Genomic DNA, 5000 nt, shown 5'->3' with positions numbered 1-5000 from the left:
TTGATTGTCTTGATGTGAGGACCGTGCGGACCACACCAGTAAGCTTACACATGCTCGTTACAAGTTGTATAAGTTGACCCGTTTGGCCCGGTTGCCTTGCACATGATGGTGTTGACCATGTTCGGTTAACAGGTCGTGTGTCGAGGTGGTCGGCCTTGGTAGTAGGATGTCTTGTGCATGTGACGTGTTGACCTGGTTTGGTCGGTGTGTCGTCGTGTACGAGATGACCTACTTACCCGTTAGTTTTCCAAGTTGTATCATGTGTTGACTTAGTTGACGTGTCATGTGCTTGGATGATTAGCGTACGGGTCATGTATGGTGCGCTTGCTTCAGTTGAAGGGATGTACTAGTACAGTTGTGTTAATTGTTTATTTCACGATCTGGTCTTTTGGCTGGATCGTGAAAAAACATAAGTCCCAAATCCTGAACTCGAGAAAGCGCCAATGACAACGTTTTTGACTGGAGCTCCTAGCATTCGGCTTTTTCTACTTTGAAGGGATGTACTGTTGTATGAATTGTTTATTCACGAACTGGTCGTTTGATTGGATCGTGAAAAAAAATCGCTCAGTCCCAAATCCTGAACTCGACAGGAAAGCGCTGATTGCAAACATTTTGACTGGAAGTCCCTTGAAAATGGCGTTTTCGTTATTGGCATTATGTGGCACGTTTATTGTGGCTAGAACATTAATTATTCACCAAATGGCACCAAAGCTTGGCAAAAGTCGCGAAACACTCCTATCTCGACGCACCAGCAATCGCAACTTGATGCAAAATAAATTGCACGAGCTAATGATACTTGTACCATGCACAGTACACCGTACCAAAATATACCCCTGAAAGTGTGCAATTTGGTGCTACCCTAGGGAATATGTATGGGAAGCCTAGCTACGTGTGTCGCACGTTCCAAGTTGCATGGACGTCGAACAGAGGCATGCAAAAGCACCTATCTAGGGGAATTACTCTACGTTCTAGTAGCAAGTGCGATTTTCCGGTCCAGCACGGCAGTACGCCTGCACGCATACACTCCATGTACCAGAAATGTACCAACCTAGGCGTTGCTCAGTAGCTTTTAGCGGCACATAGAAAAAGTATTCGAGTTCAGATTTTTGTGACTTAGCGTATTTTTAAAACTAATAACGAAAATTAAATTTTAAATCGGTAAACGGCTAGGAGTTGCTCAGTAGCTTTTGGCGGCACATAGAAAAAGTATTCGAGTTCAGATTTTTGGGACTTAGCGTATTTTTAAAACTAATAACGAAAATTAAATTATAAATCGGTAAACGGCTAGGAGTTGCTCAGTAGCTTTTTGCGCAACGTGGCAAAAGTATTCGAGTTCAGATTTCTTGGACGTAGCGTATTTTTCAATCATAATAAACCGAATCAAACATAACAATGATGAAACTTACACCATGTCCCAAGGTTGTGCACAAAACGTAACGATAAAGTGCTGGCGAAGTTAGAGGTGCACCAAAATTGTGTACCGATCAGGAAAGTACTCTACGTTCCTATGATTTGGGTGAAAAGTGTTGATTAACTGCTGGTAGAATAGACAGTTGCTTATCATACACATCGCAAACGAACACCCCTTAGTGAGCATTAGCAAAAGTCAATGGCACAAAGCAATTGCAATACAAACTGATCAAGTACATTAAAGAACGCTAAGTACCAGGACTTCTTTCCAAGAATGGTGTCCGCGACGGGAGGGCAAGCGTCCTTCCCAGGTTTTCCTAGTAAACCTTGTATGGTAAACATACCCAAGCGTGTCTGTAAGCACGCAACGAAAGTCTGAACGGGCACATACCTAGGGAATGTACTCTACGTACTTGGACTTTTGTCCAAGAATGGTGTCCGCGACGGTCGGGCACTGCGACGCAATAACCAAATCCTAGGATTGTAACTTTAGTGTGCACAAACATAAACATTAACGCGTTCGCTCGGGCTGCGCCGTCGTGTTGAACACAAATGTGGGTGATTATATGCGTGGAGGGACAAAAACATACGAGGAGGAGACAGTTTTCTGCACGATGTGCACAGAGCTCATTTCGTCGTCCCGGGCGAATGGAAAAACACAAACATCGCGAGTATCGTTCTAGGTTTCTGTCTATAAAAGGGCAGGCCAAAAGGTGACCGGTTGAGATAAGCATTTTAAGCATACAAACACTTTATTGGAACTTTTGATACAAAAACAAGGTACGTACATGTAGGTTGTACCAACATGGACATCTATGAACGCGTACGCTCGGGCTGCGCCCTCCGTCTTGTACTTTCCTGATCGGTACACAGTTTTGGTGCACTGCTATTCCGACCGGCAACTTGTACCAACATATACATCCATGAACGCGTAAGTAGTGTACTTTCCTGATCGGTACACACTGTTGGTGCACGGCATAAGAAAAGAGCTAAAATGGTCAAACTCAATCCATTTCAACAATAGATAGTCGATAGTAGCTGTGCCGATGAAGTAGGGCACGATGCAAGTTAATGTTGTTTAATGAATAACATGTCCGCCATACATTTCAGTACAAAATTGCTCGGTCAGACCTACAAAGTGCTATATCTCGAATACGAGGCGTCGGACTGGGGGTTGTAGAACAATTTTAAGTTCGTCTAATGATTCTACATCCGATTCTGGATAGCGGTTTTTGACCACTTTTCAATATTTTGTGACACCCCGAACCTAGGGGCAGCTCCTAGCTTTTTCAAAATGTGCACCGAACGGGCCGGAGAGCTCGTGTGGCTCAAAACATGTTTTTCGCTAAAACACCTCAAAACGTGTAAGGAACGCACCCTAGATGATGAAAAGTGCAATCAGAATGTCAATCGACAACTTTGTTGGGGGTACCATTTTTACTCTACGGGCCAGTAGCTTAGGCGCGCCAACAGCGCTTTCCTTTCGGGTTCCCATTTTTTTGCCCTCCTGGGATTATGATCATTTGTTCATTGCCTACTATAGGGAGGGTACCTTGCTACGAGTCAAACATGAAGATTGCACCAAATCGTAGTTTTACCTCTATTTAGTCGTAGGAGCATGGTTTGCAGTGGCAGTGGGTCATTAAGCCCCCGTTTGGGTCATACGTCCCCTCCGCGATAAAAATCGTCGTATGCCTATAGTCCGAACTAATGAAGCAAAAGTGGTGTCTGGTGGGCTCTGCCGATGATTTTAACCTATGATTTTGAGCTTCCACCCTATCAAAACGTTCCTGGAGCAGTACATCACGGGTCTACGGACCCAAAGACTTCGTCGTGATGGTTTCTAGTAAAAAGTTGTAACAGCTAAGGGTTTTGAATACGCGTATATTAACCATTGCTTGAAACTAAGCTTCGTTGTCTTTAAACTCTGCAAGACCAATCGAACTTCTTAGGGAAACCCGAAGGATTCACGCTAAGCTCGATGAGCTATAATGGGTAGTGGTGCATGATCTGGTGTTCCTTGGATCTAATCCAATGAATAAATTTATGAGGGTATATATGGTGCAGGGCACAAAGCGTGATGAAACCGGGTCTCCCTACCAAATGTGGCATATTTTTCCCTGAGAGCGAAGCTCAGACCCACGTAGGGAGAGCGAAGTGGAACTTAAATGTTCTATGCAGCAAATGTTCGCCATGCGGATAAACAAGTTGGAATAGTTCAATGTAGTGTAATGCAAACACGAATCGCAAATAACGATACGGGACCCAGAAGCAATTCTGCGGATCCCTCGGGGAGTGGTGAGTTGATATAAATTAGAGGTGAAAGTCCAAGTTGTTCAAGCTCCGGCTCGGCAGCCGATACGAGGTTCCTGTTGGGCTTTGTACATCGCGCAGAGGCGCCGTTCGGTTCTAACAATGATTCCCGCCACCATGTTCCATGCGTGCAGAGATCCGTTAGAGCTCGTTCAATGTGTCCCGCCGTGATTACGAAAAAGTCCAACAGTTGACCAAGTTGGGGTGCGTCAAGTAAACGCGCAGAGATGCCGTTCGGTTTAGAGCAATGTCTCCCGTATCACGTTGGAGTTCTTCCACTAGTGCAGAGATCGCTGAACCGTTCAATGTGTCCCGTCGTGGTGTGCTTGTACCGAACACTTAGGATACACCATGCTTTGTTGGTTTGGGATAGGAGTGGTCGCGCAACTGCCTCCACGCCGCAAAGTGCCAGTTCGGATTGAAGGTCAACTTTAGCCGTTCAATGCATCAGTCGGTGGGTGTTCAGATGGCATCACAACTTCCCCTAGGTGCTTAAGTTGGTTGGGTTGTAAAACATGTGCACATGCGCAGAGTATCGTGCGTACTAGCAAAGTCTCCCGTCACGGTGGTTATGAATGAGTTCCATTCAGTGCAGAGATCGTTAGTGCGTGCAATGTGTACCAGTCGATGTGTCGTACCGGAATACAACCCCGCTTAGAGGCCCGTCGCTCGAAGAGGACAAGCAAGAGTGCGCAGAGTGCCGTACTGGCCTAGCAATGTCTCCAGACAGACGTAGGAACACCCGACGCAGTGCAGAGAGTAGATCCGCTAGCCGTGTGCAATGCATCCGACGTTGTCTGCTTGTGCAGTCTATCGAGTGGCGCCAACGACGCTCCGGCGTCACAGAACAAATCTCGGTGGTCACGGGGACTTGCGCCTCGCGTGATCAAGAGTGTAGTTCGTGTTCAAGCAATTGACTCGAATTCTGGTTGATCCTACCAGTGATATACGCTCGTCTCAAAGGTTAAGCCATGCATGTCTAAGTACAAGCTTCCTAGAAAGTGAAACCGCATAAGGCTCAGTATAACAGCTATAATTTACAAGATCCTCATCCAAACAGTTACTTGGATAACTGTGGAAAAGCCAGAGCTAATACATGCATTATGCCGGGACTGTTGGCCTCCGGGTCGGCGGAACTGGTGCACTTATTAGTTAAACCAATCGCCTCCGGGCGCTTTGAGTTGAAATCTGGATAAGGATGCCGATCGTACGGTCGCTTGCGACTGACGACAGATCTTTCAAATGTCTGCCCTATCAACTATTGATGGTAGTGTAGA

This window comes from Anopheles arabiensis (genome assembly GCF_016920715.1).
Source record: "Anopheles arabiensis isolate DONGOLA chromosome X unlocalized genomic scaffold, AaraD3 X_pericentromeric_contig0003, whole genome shotgun sequence".
Lineage (NCBI taxonomy): Eukaryota > Metazoa > Arthropoda > Insecta > Diptera > Culicidae > Anopheles > Anopheles arabiensis.
The sequence above is the reverse complement of the archived record's forward strand: the minus strand, read 5'-3'. Positions refer to the sequence as shown.